This window comes from Vidua macroura, chromosome 16, assembly GCF_024509145.1.
Source record: "Vidua macroura isolate BioBank_ID:100142 chromosome 16, ASM2450914v1, whole genome shotgun sequence".
Taxonomy (NCBI): Eukaryota; Metazoa; Chordata; class Aves; order Passeriformes; family Viduidae; genus Vidua; species Vidua macroura.
The window spans coordinates 11,774,782-11,799,853 of record NC_071586.1 but is presented as its reverse complement, the minus strand read 5'-3'; the positions used below and the strand labels follow the sequence as shown (position 1 = coordinate 11,799,853).

Below are 25,072 nucleotides of genomic sequence, written 5' to 3'. Positions count from 1 at the left end.
TTCCATATTGGGGTTACTTGCCCAGTTACAGCTTTGGGTTATGAAGTCCCATCCTTCTTGTTTGCTCCCCTCAGCTCTTCATTGCTTATACTTTTGGTCCTGAAGCTAGTAACAGTTGTCCTTGGTCTCAAGCTGGAAAAGGATTGTTTTGTCTAACTTTGTGAAGAGACTTTACTAACACTTAATATGAAGCTCAGAGTTACACACCTAGGCAGCACAGAATCTGAGAAATATGAAAGTTAAAACCTAAGGCACCAGCCACACGTGCTGCAGAGGGGCTGGGTGGGAGCAGTGAGGACCAAGGGCTGCAGTAGCCCTGGGGCTGGCAGGTACAGGCCAACAGCAGGAGGCTGCTCTGCCACCATATTAAGGACCAACATAGTCTTGAGCCTTGTGCTACTCCAGCACCCCAGTTCCCCCCAGTAAACACCTGTTTTATCTTGCCTCCTTTCATCTCCCAGTCAGTTCTAGTCTAAGGAACTAGACTAGACAGGAATTCTCTAATTGGGAACAAACAAGGAATGCTATGAACATGGAGTATTGCCCTTAGGTATTTGACAAAGAGCTGTGAGACACCCTGAATGTGCCACAGCCTCTACCTGCAATGAAGGGTCAGAGGAGGGATCAGGAAGGAACAGCACGGAAAAAGCCACAGGATCATTGAGACTGGAAAAGACCACCATGACCACCAGTCCCTATCACAAAGAACTACCCACTTGCCCATGTGACACATTAAGCCTGGGTACCAGAACTAGTCTTGCTTCCCTGCAGCACTGCCCTGCATCCTGTCCTGGCTGGCAATCACTTCCCTGCTGGCATTCCACTGCTTTGGAATGCTGTGGGTCTCTATATCTATGTCAGGGAGCAGAGAAAATGGCAAGGGAAAAGCAAACAAAGTGAATGAGAAAAGCATAACAAACCCAGCAGAAAAGTCTTCCCACGCCACTCTGTGCTTTCAAGTAAATGAGGCTAATTAACTAATTGCCTAAATTATTAGGGCTATTTTTACCCTTGTATGAAGGCTTGGCGTTTTTGCCAATTTCTTAAGACTCAGCGCTGAACTCTCAACTTATCAGGAAATTAATGAAGCAAAGCCACTGGAGAGGGGACCCTCAGGGCAGAGCAGCTGCCAGGCCAGGGCTGGGTCGGGGCTCAGGTGGGCACCTCTGCAGCAGGGAGGGATCATCTGCAGCAAAACCACCCCCCGTGGGTGATGCTGTTTAACACAGAAGTTCAGAGATGTTTGCTAAAATCTCCCCTGCACCTGAGTCTGCCCCCAGTAAAGGGGGGCAGCTTCCCACTGCAGGTAAGATGATAGAGGCTGATTTGGAAGAAAGATTTCTCACCTGGGCGAGAAGAAGGGAAGACTGATGGCTGCATGGCAGCCCTGGCTCCATGGAAGCCCATCAGATCTCCTGGGCAGACCCAGAGTAACCGTGGACAACAGCACCACCCTCCACAAATAAAAGGGCTGATCCACCTGCTGTAACCTTGACTGACCACACTCACTGCCCCAAACATGCAGCCTCCAGCAGGAATCCAAGGTGGCAGGAGCTCCCTCCTTCTGCTTTGAGAAAATGCTGTTTTCGTGGGGTTTGAAAGAAGTCTAGATGTTTTCTCCTCTTCAGCTAAATGCCAGCGTCTGAGCTCCCTGGTGGCAATCTCAGTTAACTCCATTACAATCCCCCAGTCATTCCGGCTGAAGAGCTCGTCCCCTCAGGAGCCAGAAGAGTGATAGCTCTCCTTTTCTGTAACAGATCTCACCTATCAGCTCTAATGAGGTGACATTTCAAGCCTGGCTCTTCTCTCAGCACAAAGTACACAACAGTTTGGGGTGCCAAATCTCTTCCAGGCATGCAGGTGACAGCCTGCTGTCCTTTGGATGCAGGAGGGAGCTCTCCTGCGAGTTATCTCCAAGATTATCTTCAATGCTGGACCAGCCATGGCTTGGTGTGGCTGAGTCCTGGAGACCTCCAAGGATGGAGATCTCACAGCCTTTTCTGGCCATCTGTTGTGGAGCTGTGCTACACTCTCAGTGCACATCTCCTTCCAAGATCCCAGCCTGAGCCTCCCAAGCTGCCTGTGTGCCCTCTGCCCCCTGTGAGGCTGCCTGCTGCTCTTGGGAAGAGTTTGGCTCTGTCACCTCTGTAAGCTCTGTCCAAGCAGCTGTAGTTATTTCATGCTGCCTTTCCAACCTGCATCCTGCTGTCTGGCAGGATGAGGAGTCTTTGGATGCCCTGGAATGTTGGTCTGACAGTGCTGCTGAAGGGAACCAGCAGTTCACATCAAAGCAGATCAAGAAAGCCACAGACTTCTTGGGTCAGCTCCCGCCAGGCACTTGTGCCTCCCCAACAGGGCTCCTGGGCTCCTCTCAACTCTTTTGGTGAGGGTCAGTAAGATGAGGAAGGAAGACCAGATGGCAACCAGTGCTCTGCTCAGCAATGCAAGAAGGGCATCTCACAACTCTGTTATCAAGGAAATATGACTCACCACAAGTTTTTGGTATCTGTCTTTCTACCTGCAGGCCCTCTCCCCAAACTCTGGTCACCCTGCTTGCTGAAAATCCCATTTTGGTTGGAGCTAGCCAGCTTTTGCTATTGAAAAATACCATGTTTGACTAGTCCAGAGTGGGACCTCCGTCAGATCAGGTTCTTTTATCTTATAAAAGATGAATACTTTCTCCTGTCTTGTCAGGGAAGCGCAGAGAGCCATTGTTCCAAAGTTTTGTAAATATAAAACAGAGATTATGGTCCCTGGGGTGACTTGGCAGGAAACTTCACCATTTTCAAGGGCCTTCCTGCATGTGAAATGGAAAGAGCAATGCTGCCCTGTAGCTCCCTGTTTGCAACGTACTTAGAAATTCTTGAATATCTGGCACAAGACATGCTGTATTATCTCCTACCTCATCTCCTGTGTATAAAGCTGGCAGCCTGGTCGGGGAATTATTCCAGATTTGTGCTGTCCAGAAAACAGCCTGACAGGAAGATTTGCAAGTCACATCTCCCTGCTCAGTGCCATCTCCTGCCCCATTGCTCAGGAACCCAGTAGAGATGATGAAATTTGGGCTCCTCACCCTGGGAGAGGGCTGGCAGTCCCAAAGCAGGAACTGGCAGGCAGTTCTCACTGCCTGCTGCCAGCTCCAAGGGCTGCTCGCTGCCTGTTCCCATCACTCTCAATGTTCCCACCAAGACACCACCACCTCAGCCACTACTGCAGAGAAAGCAAATGCTGCCCTTTCCACCCACACTTAGGGACCAGCAGGGAAACTGCATGACACTGGGGAGCCCAGGAAAGGTCAGTCCTACTGCAATATTTACAGTACAGGAGAGTACCCGGGTTTCTTCATTACCCCCAAGCCCACATAACAGTGGAGATGGAGAGGATGTCAGGACTCAGCTATTTCCCTACTGCCCTAGGGCAGGTCCTGCTGGAGGTGTTGGGGCAAAAGGAGTAAAAGCCTGGCTTCAATTTTCCAAGTGCCTCTTCCCAACACATTTGCAAGTCAGTTTAAATTTCCCAGGTTCGCCTTCTGCATATTTTATCCACTAACATATTTGCATAGATTTAAACACAATACAAAGCTGCAGACACCATCTAAAGAGGCTAGAGGGGAAAAGGGCAGGAGAAGCTTGTCCTTTTTCTTTAGGCTTATGGAAGATTCTGTTCTCAGAGGTTGGAGAAGGGGCATTGCCAGGCTGGAGCTGTGCCAGTCCATCACCTGAGCAAGCACTGCTTGGAGATACAGGCCAGGAGCCATGGGAGACCTCAATAGGTGGGTTCAGGGCAGGGATTGGCACTGGTGGTGCTGGGACAGAGCATTCAGTAACCTCAACCCATGCCAGTAGCACCTGAGAGAGCAGGATGTCAGCTGAGAATTTGCTACATGGCATCTCTCCAGAAAGTGGAAAAATCCCTTGGATAATGCAAAGGTTTCATGGGAATGCCCCACTGGTGCATTCCCCAGGAGCTCTCTGCACAGGTACAGGTAAAGCACAGTTTAAACACACACTGGACAAAGAGTAGCACCATGTTAGATGATTAAATCCCCCATGTACCTGCAGGAGGTGGAGAATAGATCCTGCTCACCAGAGCTGTGAAACATATTAACCTGTTGCAGGAATTAATCCTTTTTTTTTTTTTTTTTTTTTTTTTTACTAACAGAGAGTGTCAGAGCTGTGCACACAAAAATCCTGAAATTCTGTCTGAAATGAATCCCTGATAAAGAGGAAGCCAAGTTAAAAGGTGAGTTTTACTACCTGCCAAGGCTTTGGGTTTTTAAAGGGTCTCTTGTAGAATTACTGTATTAGCAAGCTATTAAAGGTATAGATATCAAACCACTATGCACAGCAAGAAAAATCATGAAAGTTTTGAGATGGGAAGGAAACACACAGAAAAAATGAGGCGGAAGAGGGGGAAAGGGGGAGAGAGGAGAAGCAGTGATGTGCAGAGGGGAGGGAGGCTGGTAAATGATGGAGGAGATAGTGGAAAGGGGTTGAAGAAGAGAGCAATGAACAGTAGAGTTGGAAGAATAGAGGAAGATAAAAAGAGGAGGAGAAAGGAAAAAAGAGATAAATGAGGGCAAAGACCAACTCATCATTTTGCAATTCCACCCCGGTGGAGAGGAAAATTGATGTCTGGAGCTTTTTTATGGCCAACCTCCTGGGCATGGGACAAAAGACAAGTTATTACCCAACCCCAGGTCAGGTCTGTAGCCTGCCAGCTGCCTAGACACATTCAGAGAGCCCAGGAGAGCTGTAAATCAAGGGGGCCAAAGAGATCAAGGGAGGCTGGGGCCAGGCACAGCAGTGAGCTCAGCAGAGCAGTACAACCACAGGAGAGGAGCGAGCCCAGGAGCAGCACAGGCAGACGAGGAGTGCCCAGATCACAGGGCTTTGCTCATCTCTCCTTCATGCCATTCCTAAGGACAGCGCTCCCCCAGAGATGCAAGTCCCCCTGCATTTCCTCCTGATTTCTCTTCCTATTGATTTCCAAGCCCTGAATACCATTTATTTTTGCTTGCTTGATTCATTCATTCATTGAATAAAGGCTTCATCACTATTATTATTATTATCCCCATCATTGGGCTCCTCATCACACATTATATTATTTGCATTGCAGAGCTGGAAGATTTCAGGTTGAGGCAGGAAATTTGTGTGAGTTGTTATTACTGCAATCAGATGAAGTGAGAATTGGATTGGCGGAGGCTGCCAGAGCACAGCTCTCCCAGCAGGACACCGAGGCTCTGCCCAATCAGGGAAAGCTGCTAACTCAATCTGCAGGTCCCACCAGCAATTTTGGACTTGCCTTTGGTGTCCCACCTCTCCCTCCCATCCCACTTCCCAGCCCCACCAGCTGCCAGCAGAGAACGGGGAAACGCACCAGTACAGGAGGGCGAGGAATCAGAAAGGACTTGGCGAGATTGCACATTTTCTGCCTTGCTGATGGTATTTATTAGACAACAGAAAATAGCTATTTTACCATCTGCCTTGTAAAAAAAGAAAATCCTCATTAAATTAATGGAATGTGCAGCTGCTGAACAGAGTGTTCCTCCTGCGGCCGCCTCCCCATTAGCCCAGCACTTGCTGGAGCAGGGAATCAGGCTGCCAAAAAGGAGCTGTGGCTAACTCTGGCTGGTGTGGTGGGAGAGGATGGACAGACAGACAGCCCCCTGCTCCTCCCAGCCCAGAGGTCATGCCAGGGGACGGACAAATGCCCTGCTGCTGCAGACAAGGTGTAAGCACTGCCTTGCTGATTGTGTTATGGAGCAGAGGGCACATCCCCCTTCCTGCACACACCCCTGCTGGGCCTCAGCCTGTGAAGGGAGCCAGAGGGGTCAGCTCAGCAGGCTGAAATGCCTCCTTTTGCCCAAGCACAGCATGATCCAAACTCCAGCTTGAGGAGGTCAGTGTTGCTCAATGTCTTTTGTTGAGAAAGGCAGGGTTTGCAGGTGAGGTCCCAATTTCCTGGCCTCTGCCACCTCAGCATGACCTAGTCCATCCATCCCAATCATCCATCTCTCCATCTGAGTTCCACCGAGCTGATGTTTGCCCTGAGGTGTTCAGCTGGAATTGCCAAACCAAAGAAGTCCCAAGCCTGGCTGACTGCAGAGCCCAGAGGAGTTCCTACACATAAGCCTTTGTTTTGGCTGAGGGGAGACCAAAAATAATGAGCCCAATCCTCTCCCAATCCCAGTAAGACAGGTGCACCATAAGCCCAAGGTCCCAAATTATTTTAATGATGCTGACAGAGAGAGAACAGCAGCCAGTCTTACTCATTCTTTTCTACTGAACAGCACTGAAGGGGTTTATGAGAACCTTTTCTTCTGATACTTGGTGGAGCCTGGGCAGTATTTGATGGTGAAGTGATGTCCAAAATCCCATATTACATGGGGTTTTGGGGAGCAGATCCAGCAGTTTGCATTGCCAAATTCTCCAGGAGGTACCAGATACCAAAACATGCTGCCTTGGCTCACTGCCTCACCACTTCATCACAAGCAGCTCCTGGAGAGTTTTATCTACAACTGCTTTGGGCCCAGCAGTTCTTCTCCTAAGGAAATAAAGTCCTTTGTTAGTTGCCTCAGCACTGCTGATGTTTCAGGATCGCTGCAGTATAATCCACATTTAATCCTCAATTGTGTTTTCTGCAGCAAACCCCTCTGCTAATGCCAGGGAGCTCCCAGAGCCTGCACTGCTCCTCTGAAGCTGCAATCCCTTCCCTGCTGCCCTCTCCTCCTCTTTCTAGGAGGCTTTTCTATATAGATGTTTCACCTAGGTGAGTTTTTACCTGTCCTTCACAGGGCATTTTTTCTCTTAACTTGCTCCTTCAGCATTTATGAAGCAGCTGGGGGAAAGCTGACCTTGGGAGAGAGGCTGCTCCCATTGTGTCTGTGGTGGGAGCAGGAGATGGGCCCCTGGATTTCAGCAAGCAAAGGGAAGTTACAGGACAACAGCATGTTGAATCACCTCACGCCAAAATAAATCCTGACATAATAAGCCCTAATGCTGCCAAAGAAACTATTACAGTCAGTTACAGAAATAATCCACATTGAAAATCGGTGCAAATACCTCTCCCCAGTGAAATGACATGGCTCTAGAGGATCAGTTCCAGTCAAAGATGATCGTTTCATGTTTACCCAACAGATGAGGGCAGCTCCAAAAGTCAAATGTTCGTTGCCAAGAAAGCTCTGCCTAAGTGAGATTTTGCCACCTCTCATCAAAGAGTTTCTTTTAAAAGCGATGAGCAAGTACAAAAGGGAAGACCATGAAAGGCAGAGATCAAATCAAAGTCCAGAAGGCTGCTCTGACTCTCTTTTACACCACTGCCTTCATTCCTATCAATCCAATCAATTTGCAGCAGCAAGGGCAGAACAAACACCAACGTGATTGCTTCTTTAGCAGAAATTTTCGGGTTTTCAGAGGCTAATGGCAAAATTTCTCCTAGCCTTTGCCTGTGTTGCTGCTGGTCTCAGGGATTTTAAGGTAGAACCCTGTCTGGAAGTCGCTGATTTTATCTACAGCATCAGTTGGTTGTGTTTTCAGGGCTGTAGGTGTCTTGGCACGTGTGGGTCTGGCCAGTGGTGTGTACATGCTGCCTTGGGCGGTCGTGGCAGTGCTACTCTCTCAGAGGAACCTGTGACACAGGACCACGAAGCTGCTGAGCTTCCTGCTGGAGAGGCTCATAGGTTGGTTTAGAAAGCAGGTTAGCCAGAAAGACATGGCAGAGTTGCAAAAAAAACAGGGGCTGTCATTTCTTCCTTGGAAAAACATTTGCTTTCTTAGGAAAAAAATAAAACTAATTTCATGCAAACAAACAAACAAACATACACCCCCCCAAGTTCCATTAATTAAACCTTGAAGCCTGTCACAGGGAATTTTGATAAAAACGTTGACATTTTGCAAAGTTGCCCTTGGACAAATCATGAGCACTGAAAGCTCTGAGACAGGGAGACTGTGGGAAGTGATTCTGCGCATGCCAGAGCGTTTGGGAAGGACATTCATCTTCCTGAAGTCAGGTGTGTTGGTAATTCCGTGATGTTTCTCATGTGTTCGTCCTTCCCATATCCACGTGCAATCTGCATTGCATGGGGGCTGTGGCAGGACTGTGAGAAGGCCAAGAGAAGGTCGTGTGGTTGCACAGAGGGAAAATGCAGCGTGCCCCTGGCAGGCTGCGCACGCACGGCTCTGCAGGCTCCAGGTGCCGTTTGGAAATGCGGGACTTTGTGCCTGTGTGTCTCCTGCTGCTGGCACAGACGTGGAGCTGCATCACTTCACAGAGCCCAGCACGCATTTTTACAGCGGCCCAGGGTCAGGGATGCTGGCTGGAGCAGCCAGAGGTGAAGCAGAGCTCCGAGATTTCGGGTTACTCATTTGTTCCGCGGGAATTCGTGGAGCCGCAGGTTGACGCAGCGCCCGCAGGTCTCCAGGACACCTCCAGTGCTCAGGGCCTCACACAGCAGGATGCTTCCACCTCGTGAGTCAGAAATGCTGGTGCTGAGGCTCTCATCTGATCCATCACCCCTGGCTCAGGTCTCAGCTGCAGACAGCAGCCCTCCTCATGCACACATGGACCCATGGCCACCTCAGTCATCCATGGAGGAAAACCAGAAGAGACAGACAGGAAGGAAGGACCTCACCCTCCAGGTCTGCCCTGGGGCTGATCTGCAAGTGAGGAGTCGCTGCTTTTGAACACCACAAGTCTCATCTCAGCATCATTTCCCCGGCTTCTCCCGTGCCTATGGGAGCACTCAGTTCACACTAAGAGATCTGAGCGTCCCCGGATGATTAAAGGAAGTGCTGCCTTTTAAATCGCTCTGATTGGGGTTGACGGCTGTGTGGAATTGGACACTTGGCTCTAATGATGTGTGAAAATCTCCCTGCTGTGACCCGTCGTTCCAGCTGTGGAAAATAAGGAGAAAGGCGGAGGAGGGGCATAAAAAAGCCTTCAATGGGAGTCCCAGATCAGACAGAGGTTTGTCAAGCAGGACAGTCCCTCTGGGGCTCTGCTCAGTGCCTGTATGAGGCTGAGAGGTGGCCCTGCTTCACAGAACTGATGGGGATGTGTGTAAATGTGGCACCAGTGGCAGCAGATGAATTGGGCTCCTGGTCTAGTGCAGGTCAGCATGACCAAAGCATCTGAGCCACTCTGGTAGCTCACTCCCAGGCAAGGAATGCCTGCCAGTTTCATGGGTGGGCTCCATCCTGGCTCTGGCTGGTCCCACCAATATTCCCATAGTGGCATTGGAGGTGCAGCTGGTGTGTGCAGGCTGCCATGGCACTGCCGTGCTGCTGGAGCATTGCTCCGGGCTGGGACTCCTCTGGGTGAGCCTGTGGTGAGCTGGATCCAGCCCCAGGGCCAGGCAGGCATGACCAGCCTGCAGCACAGCACGGTGGCTTCAGTCGGGTCCCACAAGCATGGTAAGAATCGTCTGAGCAAGCAAACCACGCTGTCCCTGACACACAGGGGACACCAGCTGACACCTCCTGGGCTTAGTCTCCATCACTGCTGCTGTCAGGGGACCAGCCAGCAGATCTCTGCACCAAGGCAACGTCAGCCCAGCCCATTCAATGGCTTCTGTCCCCACTGCCTTCCCCCGTTATTAAATCCCTGATGACACCTGAATTCAAAGCAAATCTGGCCATACACAGTCTCTCCAGAAAAACTGGCTTCTTAGAGGCCTTCCTCGCTGAGATTCGCTGTTCTGTGGCAGAGGGGAATGTCCAACCGGGCCCTGAAACAAAGGATGAGTTTCCTCAGGCTCAGATGGGGCTAAACAGAGGCACGGGGGGGAGGCCGGGCACCGGCCGGAGGTGTCCTGCAGCGAGTGACCCTCAATGTGACATTGATGGCTCTTAATTCCTAAGCCTGCTTTGGAAGGATTTCAGTAGATCCAATTTAATCACTGCAGCCTCTTCATCTCCCCTGTCTCAGCTCAGGGTAATGTTATGCATTCTCCTCCACCGCTTTTCTCCAAGAACTGGCCACCCTCCTCTCCCTCCGGGGAACTCCAGCGTGAGGCCACCAAGCCCTTCACCTGCTGCACGGTGCGAGGCTGCCAAAGCCACAGCAGCCCTCGGCCTGTTTACTACCACACAGCTCAAACAGCATTTGCTTAATTTCCTGTGTCTGTGGGAGGACTCGTTGTCGTGCTAACGAGGGGCACAGCTCCCTGCAGGTGCACCCACCACCTCCCCACAGTTGGGCTGCGCCGTGCATAGCATTAAACATTTAAGCGCTTGTCAAAATGTTGTAACTAGTTTTTTGTCTTGTTCCATTAGCTCCATTTCCAAAGGCCACCACCGGAACTACTGAACATTTATTTCTATTGAATCCAGCTTAGAAGTTATGATCTGAGGAAGCAGGAGACAGGACAGTATGTTCTGCGGCACCGGCTTTTCCCCACCACCGCTCAGCTGAGACACGTTGGCCTTTGAAATATCATTTTTATTCCTACCTTAGAAAAGCTAAAATAAAGAGATTGACTCTTCCATCTGCTTGATTTGCTTCTGCTGTTTAAATAAGGTACATAAATACCAGTCAGGTGGCTGCCCTGTGTAAGTTTTGGGGCTGAGTGTTTAAACACCCTGCACAGTTTGTGGTGCCAGTCATGGGAGCTGGATTTCCTCCCCAGGTGCAAAATAAAGTGTGGTCATTATATGATTTTCCTGTTGCTAGAGAGCCACACACATGAATCTTCCTCCCTCACTGCCTGTGCATGAACAATGTTTTATTATGCAAATACTAGGAGTATTCGACAAAAAGCACAGAAGAAAACCAGTGGAGCCAGCAGTTTAGAGGGGCTGTGGGGATCAGTGGTCCCCAGGTTTGCTTTATGTTCACTTTATCAGCAAGAAGTACAGAGCAAGAGGGAGTTGCATGGGGCTGGGGACACCTGCAGTCCCCAGGGACATTGGGGAGAAGCCCAACACATCAGCCCTTGGCCACGGAATCCTGCACCAAGGTCACTGCAGGGCTCAGCTCCCCCTAAGCAAACCCCAAGTTTGCATGAGGGAGCTGGGCTTGCTGCAGGACAAGGGGATAGGACTGCTGCTGGCAGCCCTGCAGTCAACAGCCTCCCCTCCTTCAGGGTAAAAAAAGGGAAATCTAAAGCCTTCTTAAAGACTTCCCTGCGTTTAAGTTCCTTGCTATTTAAAGACATGTGAGAGCCCAAGAGTTCCAGCCTGGCTGCCTGTGCCTGGATGCTTTGCAAAGTTGTAATCCCCACTAGTGACATCACAGGCTGTTGCCATGGGGATGTCACAAACTCAGAGCTGTGACTTCATCACAGCAGAGATCGGGAGCAAGGGAGGCAGTGCTTCCCAGTGCCTCTGGTAATTAGCAAACTGGCATGGAAAATGAGGATGAAACACACAGGACAGGGACATAAAACCATTTAGCAAGTATCGTCTATTGGAAGCATTCCCTCATGAGAAAGCGCCTCCTTAATGTATCCTGAGCTCTTAAATAACCCGCAAAAGGCAGGGAATAAAATAGAAATTATAGTGATTTGTTTTATTGGGCATTTCATTGAGTAATTAAGAGGATAATTATGAGAAGGAACATTAAAAGGCGTTACTCTCAGCCTTCATCCTGCTTTAGAGGAGCATCCTCATATTGAATGTGCAGCATCATCCGACCTTGTCCTGTGCCAAGGCGGGTTTCCCTGCAGGGAGGAAGGCATGCGTGGATGTGGGAAGGGGTGAAAAACATCTCCCCCGTGGCCTGACAGGATGCCAGAGTTCTCCCAAGAAATGCAGGGTGGGAACAGTAGGTTGCAGGGAGCAAACCCCACCTTCATGGTGTCTCCTGGCACATGGCATCAGGCCCTTGTGCATCGTGTGTCATGCAGGGAGAGGCTAAAGAAAAAACTGGGGAGAGATCAGTGTGGTGCAAAGTACTGATGGAGCACCACAGCCAAGGCAGAAGTGGCAGAAAGCTGGAAATCCTGTTGAAAATTCAGCACAAAGGTGATCCTGCACCATGAGGGCAGCTCTCACCCGCCCCCTCTTGTGTCTCCTCACCTTTGGAAAACACATACAGAACTACTTATTTAACTAATCCACATCCAGACAGCACCCAGCACCATTCAGCAGACACAACTCAATCTAAGCTGCCTCTCTAAGACTGCCAGTATTTCCCACAGATGAGGAAGCCTTGGTGCTGGCCAGCACATCCATGAAACACATCAGTGAAACAAAGACTAGGCAAGTCCCCAAATCTGCAGCTCCTTTCTGACCTCAGCACATCTCGCTCCACCCCATTAACCCACCGGCACAGATACACTCCAACAGAAATGTCAGGACATCAGGTCCCACCACAGGCTTCCTCTGGAGCCCATGTCACATGCTGGGGACCCCAGTGCTCACAGTAGTGCCACCTTCCTAGAGGCCCCAGGTGAAAACCAGCCCCAGTGACAGCAATTTGTCCACTTCAAGTCCCCAGAGGTCACTGCAGGGAGCAAATGTGGCGATAAGGGAAATGCAAACAGGAGCGATGGACACGATGAAGAGCAAGAGCTTTACCAGAAACAACTCCCAGTTGACAGGCATCTATAAACATTGAGATGACAGATGAGATAATTCCCACTCTTTCCTCAAACCACTTGCACAGGTGGCAAAACAAGCAAGCAACCACCTAGATAAATGAGAAACCCCAACCTGCAACACCACAGTGCTGACCAGTTGCCAAGATTTAAGTAGCCCTTAGGTCCTTGTTTGCTACAAAACATACATTTAGGGAAGCATGCTGGAGAAGGCTGGCATGTTTTAAATTGGCCTCAGTTTTCCTCCCTAGGGAGAAAACCCCTTTTTTCTCCCTAGGGAGATGGATGTGACAGCTATAATCCAGTTGCTATGCTGGATTTCAGGGACAGTGGCTTGTCCGTGTCGAGCCCAAAGCATCAGACAACTGTCAGAAAAATCCACATTCAGAAAGTCACCAACCCTCCCTTTTCTTGTCCTGGGAACCACAACTCCCCTCCATACTCCCCTACTCAAGGGGAGCAATTCCCATCTTCTTCAAAAGAGAGTAAAACCAGCTTTTTGGCTTCTGGCTTGCCCATCCAGGCACAAGAACAGCTTTCTGGGAGACTAGAGTGCTCAGCACAGCCCTAAAACAAGGCTCCTGTTTGAAGTGCATGGATTGAGGCTGGATTAAGAAAACCCAGGAGGAGTGCTTAGCTCTGCTCCTGCTCTAAAAAGGCTGCTCAGCAGCAGCAGCCAACGCAGCTTCATCCTGCTCAGCCCTCCATGCGATCCCTGCGAAGGGCCGGGGAAGCGGCGATTTCGTATGCGCGGTTTGACGTGATCCGGGAGCGGGGAATGGCAGGGCATGTGCTCAGCTTCCCAACGCTGCAGGAGAACCCAGAGGGGAGCTGATTCTCCCTGAACCAGGAATGGCAGGGCCCGTGCTCTGCTTCCCAATGCTGCCGGAGCACCCAGAGTGGAGCTGATCTGGTTCTCACTAAGAAGGAGGATCAAAAGCCTCCACGGGGGCAGGGAAAGAACAACAGCAAATGCAGGATAAAATGCCACCACTAACCCCCACTAGAGCCTGAAGAGCCTTGCACTGCTGGGGTGCAGGCAGACACTTATCTGTGGCTTGAGACAAGTTTAGAGAATCCCTTCTGAAGTTTCCCTTTTGCAAACACCTTATTTCCCCCCTCTAATCAATGCAACGAGCAAGCTTAGTGAAACACAAATAGGGAACAGAGGATGAAACAATTTTCCAGCCCATACCTGAAGGTGCATCCTTCTTTTCTCAACAAGCAGCAGGGAGGACGTTGCTGTCTCTCGGTAATTTTCCAACATCCTGTGTTGCAGGTAGATTTATGCACTGATCATAGTTGAAGCTGTTAATAAAAAAGTGCAAAGAAAACGGATTTTACTGTGAAGCGTAGGGCTGCTTTTCTCCCAGCTTTGCATTATCATGACTTCCTCCTTTTTTAATCTTTTTTTCTATGATTGACCATGTTTGGGGTTCAAAGCTTCAAAAATAAATCGCGGATCGTCTTTCATCTACTATGCATGAGAGAGTCAGAATCATTACATGGTTTAAATGGATATTTTGGGAGCAACTCTGGACCAAGCAGTTCCTGCTTTAACTGGGAGCCAGAGGGATGAAGCTAATTTGCAAATAATGTTACATGCTGGTTTTGCTTGAACGCAGGGAAAAGCTGCAGTGGCTACTTGTCATTCTTTGTGAGAAATTGAACAAAATGGAAATCAGTTCACTAGTTTAAAAAGAAATATATATATATATATATAAATAAAAAATCTGCAGCAGACCAATTTCTCCCGCATCAGGGGAACATCCCAGGACTGCAATTAAGCTGGAGCTCAGCACAAACCCTACAGCTGCCTGGGCACTGAGGACAAACACACCGGCCATCCTTTTCCTGGGAGCAGATTTTTAACTCGGTGAGCTATGAGCTTTTCTGCATCTCCACTTGAGCCACTTCTTCCTCAGGCAGTTCAAAAGTCAACTTTCCCCTTTAGCATCACTCACGCCTTCCCCCAGGAGCAGGGAGCTCTGGATTCTGCAGCACTGCACCTTCACAGGGAATCACCTATCGATGACTTTGTGGCTAGTGTCTACAAGGGGAAGCAGAGGAGCTAATATAATGTAATTTTCCATGTTTACTGCATTATTACAGTGGTTGAATCCGCTGATTAGTTCCCTTTTTTTTTTTTGCCGTCTTGTCCTAAGCATCCCTTTTATTTTTGCCCTGCTTATCTGCATAGAGTCATTTATTCACATGGCTGCTGTAACAGCAAGCAGGGCCAAAGCTATCATTTCTCCTCCCTTTCACATTTTAATCTTGCAGACCTCAATCTCTGTGATACTGCTATTACTTTGTCTGTATCTGATCTAACGGGAACCTGCCATTATTCTTTTTTTTTTTTTTTTGCCTTAAAAAGAGAAAACTAATCTGAGCAAAAGATCATGGTGGCTGTGGCACTAATGATCCCTGGCATACCTCCTTGCAATGAATCCAGTGCTAGAACAGAGAATGTTTGTTTCCCTTCTCTCTACAGAACTGCAGGACTGACCCCTCATGCACAGGCAGCTCCCACGAATAAACAACATTGTCCCAATCTCCTGGGGGATCCATTTCTCTGCCAACTATCTCAGCAGCTCTTCTTATTGTCTTATTTATCCAAACAGTGGAAAAACAACTCAAGAGGAACCACTCTTCAACAACATGACTGTTACTGGTTTATTCAGATCTGCTCCCCTACGAGCTAGGAAAGCCTCTTGCCCCAGTGGTTATTAACTGAAAAGAGAGTGGGGAAATTTCCTGTAATATGAACAAGAACAGAAAAAATGCTCTTCCTTCCTGTTCTTTGAAGATCATGGCAAGACATTTTGCCCCCTGGGCTCCCTAATGCTTCCCCCCCACCAGCTCTGAGCTGTTACCCCAACTGGAGACCATCCACTGAAGCACCAAGCCAAGATGCTCTGCACAAGCCAACCACATCAGCTAGAAAGGCTTTACTTGGGAGAGGCAAGGAGACAAATTGAGGAATCCCTCTACTCCCTTCTCCTGCATCCCGAGGTTTTTCAAACAGTGGCCACTCACTCAGCATTCTCACTTCATGTCCACAATCTGCACCCTCACTGTGGTTTGTGCCTAGGCCATGTTCTTCACCTCTGCTTGTAGTCCAGACCATCACGTGCCCCCCTTCTCCCAGGAATATTTTAAATAAATCAGGGCCCACATTCAGCTCTTGGTCTGTGGTGCAAGCAGGGATGTGGAAGCTTCAAAGACACACGGCTCTGGCAGGGCACAGGGTCTTGCCTGTCCCCTGTCCAGGATTTACACAGATGAGACTTCTGGAAATCAAACTGAGCCCTTCTTCACATCCTCTGCTGATTTGGAAAATCCCTTGCTCACAGAACTCACAGCTGCCCAAGCTGTAGCACTGCAGGAACCTGAGTGTTTCTTGGTCTGCACGCACCCCAGCGTGTATTATATTCACTGTTAATGAAAGATTAAATGTTCTAAAGAGCAATATTCATTTTAAAGCTACTAATATTCATCATCTGTCCCTCACTTCACCTCACAAGCCTGAGAGCTGTAACGAAAGAGCAAATTCCAGCTCAGAGCATCTGTAAGCTGTGGTCTGCAGCCCAGCTCCTCAGCTCAAGGTCCCACAGGCATTTTCTGCAAGTAGTGGGAACCCTTAAAGATCTTCTAATGTAAGCAACTGTAAAAAGCCAGAAATGGCAAAAAAATAACTCTCTTATCCTTGTCTTTGAAAGTCAGGACTAAAACAAGCCTCCCAGCTCTGCAACACTGATCTGACTTCTTCTGTGCCAGTCTGCACCCCTGTGATCATCCCAGGAGCCCAGGTTTGCTCAGCAGCAGTCACAGCAGTCATTAGATGGTGATAATTTAGTTCCAAGAGAGAGTCTGCATTTCCAAATGTGTCCCTTGCCCTCCTCCTCCTTGGGAAAATGCAGCTCCTTGCAGGAGCAAGAGCCAAACAAAAGTCACAACAGACCCATCCCAAATCAGTTCTTACAGGACAGGACTGTCCATATGATCACATAACATCCACTCTGCCTCCCAAATGCGGCATTTGCTCCCATCAGAGGTGCTCCATCAGCACCAGGAGCAGGGCCATTTCTGCCCTGAATCCTCCAGCTACTCAGTAGGACAAGCAGAGCAGGAAGCCACCAGCCCAGGCAGGGGATCTGTGTGTCAGAAGGGCACATGTGCAGGTGCAAAGCATCCTTTGCACACCAGCAGCTTTCCTGCTGCCTTGGCACATCAGCACTGGTGGTGAATCACATCCCCTTTGTATTTCACTCGGAGGAACAGGGAGAAAGACGTATTTCACAGAAGAGAGTCACAAAGAGGCCCACCTAGGAAAATAGGCTATTTTTGGCACTATAATCCCTTTCCTGTGAAGAAGAGAGGGAGGCCCAAGAGACTGAAGGAGCTGCTGAAGCCCAGAGAGGAATCTGGTAGCAGAGCCTGGGGCATAATTCAGGTATCAAGGACCAAGAACCAGGACTAAGACCCATGTTTAAAGACCTGTGCTTCACCACCTGCCTGCCCACCAATCCTGCTGTGAGCCATGCCAGTGTGGCATGTTGCAGAGCAAGAAGGTAACCAGGAGCACTCTGTTTGCTTCCACAGACCTTTCCCAATCATGCAAAGACCTGGCTCTTCATTTGAGTGCTAATTCTCACTCTCTTTCATCCCAGTTTTTTGCAGCTTTTCCACAAATCCAGAATACATTTGAGCGATCAGCACAATGTTTAGTGAGAAAATCATATGCTACATTTCCGCTTGGCATGATTTTGAAATGGTTAAGCTGTTAAGCCCTGAAAGGGAAGTTTTAAGAATACCGTGAATAAAAGAAGCCAAAAACAAAAATAAACCAACAGCAGCAAAATTAGAGCATGACATAAAGGAACCATTTGGATGGATCCTTTTTTCCAGAGAAATGGTGCATGCTGGCTGCTCCAATGTCAGGAGCTCTGCAGTTGTGTAGCACTTGGACTTTCATTACAATGGCAGAGAAATAAATGGAAAGTTATCACTAGCACACAGGAGAGGGAGGAAGTTTTCCTAAGCTGTCATCAAATCCCGTACAAACTTCTCTAAACAATGACCACATCATCCTGAGGCTCCCTTTGTCCCTCTCTGTCCCAGCAAGGGAGATGCTATCAGAGCTGGAAGGGGCTGCTTGACACACACCTAAGGACAAGCAATGGTCCAGGGTGGGGTACTCCACCCAGAAATGCTTGTACACCCACATTTTCCAGATAAACTCTTCCAAGGAGAAGCAAATCCTGCCCCAATGTGTGTCTCACACAACACAACCCCGGTGATGCTGGTCTAAGGACAGCAGGTTCTGCCCAGAGTGTTTTGGGGACAAGGGGGACTCCCCACCTTCACCCAGCCAATTTGACTCACACAGTGCAGTGACAGCTGCGTGGCCCCTCTGTCCCTGTGTCACTCAGAGGTCCCTCCTGAATTATGCATTACCCAGTAATATAAAATAATGCTTTGCTGCTGTGCACACTGACTCAGTGACTTGTGCAGCCAGTTACTGGGCTGAAGGACAAAGCTCAACCATGACCATTTTACACTGATTTTTGTCATAAAAGGTGACACAATGCTGGATCAAAAGACCTCCCAGAATCCATACATGTGACAGTGTCCCACTCCAGCTGTGATACAAAGCATTAAGGTAATGACAGTTGCATTCATACCTGCTACTTTTAGGTCCACCCAACCCAGAGCAGCTGAGAGGAACAAGGGCTCTCTTCCTCCCACTCCAGCCTCCCCTGAGCCACTGTGAAGTGTTTGCTAGTCAAAGAGTTCCTGCAAGAGAGCCCTCTCATCTGGGAGGGCCTGGATCAGAGACATCAGGTCAGGTCATCTACAAAGGTAACGGTGGGAAAAACATCATTCCTGAGCACATTCATGTCTGTGCACATCTGTGCAGAGGTCAGGCACGCTCTGGGTAAGGGCATCTCCTGTCCAGTTCTGTACCCTGACCCAGCTTCAGGTGGGAGTGATAAAGAAGATGAACAAACAGCCAAAACCAGCCCTTTCCCCCACGCCCTACAACTTCTCAGCTCAGGGCCTCGCCCCTCCTTCTTTCTGAAGTGCCAAAGGATCTCACACTGGGTCTGCAGTCACAGGATGAAGCCCATGACCTGTTCCCCCAAATACCTCTTCTCCCCACAGAATGCAGGAATCTGAGCAGTCAGCCCACCACATATATCCACCCTGGGAGGAGTTCTAAGACCTGTCCAGACAAAGTCAACACCAACCTGAGTCACCACTGGCAAAAGTCCTGCTTCAAAAAAGAAACTGAGCTGCAGAGTCCCAGAGTCTTCCCCTCTGGTTCACCCTCCTCCACAATCTTGAAACTGCAGCTCCTCTGGAAAGCTCTCTGTCTCCACAAGCAGAAACTCTCATATATGATGTACTGACAAAACACTGGGATTTCATTTTTATTGGAAAAACAAACAGCATCTCTGCAGCTGTTGATTACCCCTGAAACACAGCACACACAGGAACAGGCCACAAGACAGGGTACAGCACACAGTGACCTGCAGAGTAAAAAGCACAAGTGCTTTATTGCAAGTCAAGGGCCAGTACTTCCACAGGGAGGAGAATTTTACTCTGCACTGATTTTTATCTCACAAACTGCTTCTATGGTGTGGTCTCAAAGAGCCCTTGCTTCTCCTCACTCTGGGAGGAAGCCTGGCAGCCTCATCCCAGGACACTGCTTACACTTCAGGCAGAGGGAGTAATTCCTCTGGATAAGGTGGGTAACAGCACAGTGCTGCTTGTGCTCAGGGATGCACTCACCTCCCACCAACCACTCGGGCATGTGGGCTCCAAGTTACCTTTTCTTATTTCAGACTTCCTCCATCCCACTCCCAAGTGAGCCAGTGGGATTCATGGGAGGCTGGAGCTGGATCTTCAGCTCTTGTACAGAATAATACCTAAACAAGTATGCACCTCTTTCTTTTCCCACCTGAAGAGCCATGTTATCAAGTGCTAAAATTCTTTCAAGAAATTACTGGGCAAGTGTCCCTACCATTGCAGCACCAAAGAATAAAAGAGCACAGGGCAAAAGTAAATCAGTGTCTGTGGAGGAGGACTCCTGTCCATGGGTGTTTCTCCACACTGGCAGCCTGGTGACTCTCAGTGCAATACACACCTTCATGACAAAAGATGCTGAGAAAGTGCTGGTGAAGAAGGGAAACTGTTTTTCCCTCCCTTTTGTTTGACAAGTGCTTCTGCTGGCACTGGCTCCTGGACATGCATTTCACCATGCCCAGCTGAGCATGTTAACACAGAAGCACAGACCCAGGCACTGCTGTCTGTGGGCTCCACTATGGATCAGCTGGGTGATGAGGAAATGGTTTGTTTGCATTGCTGGCATTTGCTATTTGCAGCACACCCAGAGCACAGGATGCCACAGGAGTTAACCTTCACACCACACACCTTCCTGAATGCAAAATCCTCCTACCAGCCCTCTGTGCCATCCCAGGATGGCAGGGCAAGGTCACAGCAGCCAGCTCTGCCCCCAGAGTAGCCAAGGCTCCTGTGACTCTGCTAAAGCCCCCGTAGGCTGAAGCAGCCCTCAGGCTCCACTCAAACACATCAAGTATTCAGTCCTCAGCTAGGGAGCTGGGGAACACCAGGAGAGCCTGGAAGACAAGCAGTTGTGTTATCAGGCATTCATCATCAGGAGTGAGAGCACACAACTCAACACGAGTGTCCTCCACTGCCTTCAAGGGCACAGATGCATTGAAATTCCCAGCAGATTCAGGGATCTTGTTTGCACTTCCATCACAGCCACGGCCAGAAGCTCTGCAGGCTTTCCAGGCAAACCCAGGAGTTCCACCAGGACTGGCAGCCTTGGTTTGCACTTGTGCAGTGCTTTGTGGATGCTCCTGGGAGAGTGATGGAGGGATTTTTTGCTATTTATTCATTAGAAGAGTGGTTTACATATTTTAAATGAAAAAGTAGAGGAGATTTTGCTTTTGTTTTTTCCCTTCATTTATTTTTAAATTGTTCTAATCATCAGAACTTCTTGCCACAATGAACAACTAGACAGTTGTCATGTTACCTCAGATGTATCATGGCAAGCAGCTAATTCTCTTGGTTATAAATCATGTCCCTTTCAATCTCCATTATATAGCCAGAGCAAATTTGTTATGATGCATGTGTCATTACACACCAATGCCTTTCCATTATCATATAACTGGATACCCCCAAGGTTTGTAATTTGCAGTATAATAGTAATTTTTAAAGAATCATTGGTAATCAATAGCTCTCAGCATCACTGTCAGGATCATTTGCAAAACAAATAACAACACTGATCTCAACCAACTTTACAGGAGGGATATTTAATCCCCATGAACTGCATTATGCGATGGATAAGCGAGGAATCCTAGACTATGTATCATGTATTTTCCTTGGATTAAATATCACTTCAATCAATGTTGCTCCCAGCTGTACAATGCTGTCTGTGTTTTCTCTGGGTAATGCTGAAGTATTGTTTTACAAACTGACATCAGCTACGTGCTGGGCAACAAAACCCCGCGGTGGGGTGTGAGGAGGGGGCACAGCCAGGGGCAAGGCTGATGTGATGCTCAGGGCAGCACCCAGCAGCAGCAAGGCTGGGGCACAGGAGGCTGCAGGGACCCCCAAACAGGGCACTGCTGCACCTTGACCACGACCACTGCTCTGGTGGGGTGAGCACAGATGGTTCTCAGGCCTGAGAAGCTGAGCAGGGCAGAGGTGATGCTCCCTCCCAGCGTGGGTTTGCTCTGCACAGACCTGCCCTGGACACCAGAATGCCCAGCACAGCCTCCCTGCCAAAATGGAATGAGCAGCAGGAGGAGGTGCAGCTCTCAGCCCCGTGTCCATACAGAGCTGGGGTTTAACCAAGGCACCCTGTAACTCCACAAAAGTGCTGTGTAGTATCAGCTAAGAGGTCCAGCCATTGCCTCACCATCTAACAGGGCAGCAAACAGATTGTACGTATTGCTTCTCCTTTTCCTTCAGCAAGAGGCTGGAATTTGGAAGACAACTGCATCCCAGTCACCCTGTCCTGGCTGTGGTCAGTCTGTCCATCTGCATCCCAGGTCCTGACAACCTTCAATGCAGCTTTTCCATTTAAAAATGGGGGCACAAGCAGCTGATCCAGCCGGACCCTGTGCAAGCAGTGCATGGAGGGCACTCACAGAGACATCACCAGCCTTGGGCTGTGCCACAGCCCAGGGCTCCCTAATGAACATCTCCCAAGTCAGATTAAACACCACGCCTGTGCTTCAGCAGCCTCACAACCAGCCAGCCCAAGTGACCTGTTGCATGGCCAAGAGCCAGCCAGCACCTGCACCTTCCCTTACAGATGGCTTTCTGAGGCATTAAATCCACATTTAAATTTTCTACTCAGTTCTGCCTTTCGGAGCTCTCCAGCAGAGCCGTATCTCGCTCCTTGCAGCTGGAGACACCTTTAGCAAAATCTCCAGCTCCTACTGATGTGGAAAAATTCATGCATTTCTCTCCTTGTGTAAGCACAGGTCTGGCATTCACGGCACTTCCCAGAGATAAGCCCCAAATCACTCATCGCTAGAAAACCCCGCACTTTGGTAAGGGCAGACAGAGTTGGGATGAAAAAACACCACCCTTGGACCCTAACTAAACACTTCACCTGCTGGAGATTACAGAATCCTATTTAGTTATACCAGAGAGCATTTTCCACAAAGGAAATATCATCAATCTGGCTCTAGGAATCCAGTCAAATAAAAAATTTTGGAAGGAAGAAGAAATCCAGCTTGGTTTGGTTCATTTTTAGAGACAAATGTGGTTTAGAAATGGGATTAACTGGGGTGTCCAGGCACTCCTTCCTGCTCAGCAGCACCTCAACTGGGCTGTGCACTCCTGCAAGCTCCTGGCTGCCCCAAGGAAAGCGCCATTAAAGAAAACACAGCTATTTTTAAAGCTAGAAGGACAAATTCTCCTCCCAGTTACACCAGTGACCTCGTGACTCTCCACAAGGTTGGGCAGGCACAGCTCTGATTTGGGGCTATTTTGAGCATCCTCCAGAGTCACCAGGCACCCCACAGGCAAAAAGCACCGAGGAGCAGGATAAGGCCCTTGTCTTCAGATAGTCAGACCCAACCTGTTAAGACAGTGATAACTTTCACCAACAAAAGAATAAAATATGAATTCCTTTTCTAAGTAAAGCACTTTAACCAACACAACCACTTCCCCCACATGCACATGGGCCTGAGCAGGGCTGGTGCTTGCTGCTGCTCCTGCTGCCACCCCCAGTCATTCATCACACATGCACACGTAGTACAAACTCATTCAGAGCTCTTCTGCAGATGAAATATTTAAATGGTTTATACTTTGCTATCCTTTTTAAGTAAGATGGAATCGCCATCAACAGACTTGGGCTGACTTGCTCTCTCCACCACCTTTTTTTCCTTTGTCTCCCTGCAGTTTCATCAGGCTGCATCCAGGTTGATTCAGGAGCTTCCTGGGCACAATCCATGCTGGTAAATGGATGGAGCCCCCTTGGATGTTGCAGATATGGCAGTGGGATGAGGAAGCAGCTCGTGCTCTCTGGAGCAAGCACAGGGGCTATGGTGTGACTGAGGGGATGGTGCACATGAAGAGAGATGCAGAGCCTGGGCTTTCCAGTCTGCTTTTGACCAGCTGGGATGAACACAACCTGCCTTGCTATCTGACCCTGCCTGTTTGTGCTGCCCTTTTCAGGAGCTGCTGCTCCCACTGCAGGGCAGCAGCCACATTTTGGCTGCTGGTGACACCAGCAAAAGCAAAATCCTGGGCAAGCTGGCAGAGAAGACATGGCCAACATGCAATGTTGCTGTTCATGTGCTGACATACAACACAAAACCTTCAAGAGCATCAAGCTTGAAGAATTTCCCAGTTTGTGAGGTCCAAGGAAGGTGTAACCACAACACAGAGGCTTTCTCCCTGCTGCCATGCCCAGCTCCCAAGCATCCCAGGAGGCTGCACACACACACAGGCTTCACCAGGAATGGACAATGACTGAGCCAAGCAAGCAGCCATTCTACCCAAATTCACCCCCATGTTCTCACACTGGAGGCCAGCTGCTGCTCCTGGTGCAAGGGGAGAGGGGACACACCCATGGGCAGGGAGGGAAGATCTCTCCTTTCCCTGCAGAAGCCTTGAGATGGAAAAGGCTTACAGCTGTGTCTGCATCCATATGCATAAGAGAACAGGCCCTGATCCAGCGCACGCTTACGTCAATCTGCCGTCACCAAGATTTAGGAGAACATTTAAAATTAAACAAGAATTTCCTTGCACTGCAAAACTAAGGACAAAGACAGTAAGGAAGTCTTGTGGATAGTGCAGAAGCAGGTGTTGAAGGACCTGGTCCCAGCACAGCTCTGGTACTGACACCCCAGATAACCCTGGGCATGTCACTTCACCTCCAGGTTTACCCACTGAATGCAGCTGCCAGCTCTAGATATCATTCTGATGACAGATAAGGGGTTCTCAGATGGTCACAGAAAACCTGACCAGCTCAGGAGGTCATGTCCCATCTTTACATGCTGTGTGCAGGACAGGTTACCTGTAACTCAGCACCTCCAAGGACCCCACAAGCCCTGGCTCCGAGGAGCTGCTTGCAATCTAAACCACAGAAGAAAGTCAGCATTTGCAACAACACTTCAGAAATAAAGACAACAGCTTTTTAAAATAAATAGGGAGAAAAAGCAAGATCAATAAGTGACACACGCTTAATTCCCAAGCCAGCCTCATTAAAACAAAGCGTGTTATTCTGTTTACCCCCACAAATAAGGGCTATACAAGATGATGCTGTTTCATGGCTGTTTTGTTAAGACTGGGACTAGAATGGACAAAAAAATTTCATAACATGAATCATCTATTCTTTATTGACAGAGAGGGGGAAAAGCCATGCAGAAAGTTTGGGGCTTTTTCCTAAAGCCAATGTGGTATTAGAGAACCTGCAAGCTAGGAAACGATTTTAATATAGAAGAGGACTTTTCTGCAAAATTGTTGGAGAATCCCAGAATCATTTGCATTGGAAAATAGCTCCAAGATCATCAAGCCCATTAGTGAAGCTCAAGATTAACAAACTGACCCATGCAGTAAACAAAGACACAAACTTCTCTGAACTTGGATGGGGCTGTGACATTCACTTTGCTTCTAAGCATTATGGTTGGACTTTATCTTTTAGGCTATTTTCCAACCTAAATAACTGTATGGTTTCTAATGAAGCTTTAAGAATCTCATTCCACAGACTTATTTCTCCTTTTTTCTTTATACATGAAGCAGTTACATGAACTCCACAGCCCAGTTTCTGCTCCTTTGTGAACTGGGACAGAGGTTGAAACGTGTTGATTTATTGAAGTTTTCCCCTTGGTCCTCTGTGGTAGATGTTCTCCACGAGCAGTTGCATCATTCCTGAGCCCAGGCTTCAGCATTTCCATGGACAATATAAAAAAAGGAGCCAGGACAGGTGAGCAACACCAGAGGGGCTCAGCGAGGTGTGAATAATCCCCATCCACCCTC

The 25,072-nt window shown here is 48.8% G+C and overlaps 1 protein-coding gene across 2 annotated transcripts in view; it reads right to left on the bottom strand.

Annotated features, from left to right (window-relative positions):
* Nucleotides 1-25,072, bottom strand: part of ELFN1 (extracellular leucine rich repeat and fibronectin type III domain containing 1) — a 103,374-nt gene that overhangs the window by 67,336 nt on the left and 10,966 nt on the right. For both annotated transcript variants that reach the window (XM_053992439.1, XM_053992440.1), the window contains exon 2: nucleotides 13,734-13,846. The gene's annotated coding sequence lies outside the window, so the exon portion shown is untranslated. The remainder of the gene's footprint in view (nucleotides 1-13,733; nucleotides 13,847-25,072) is intronic.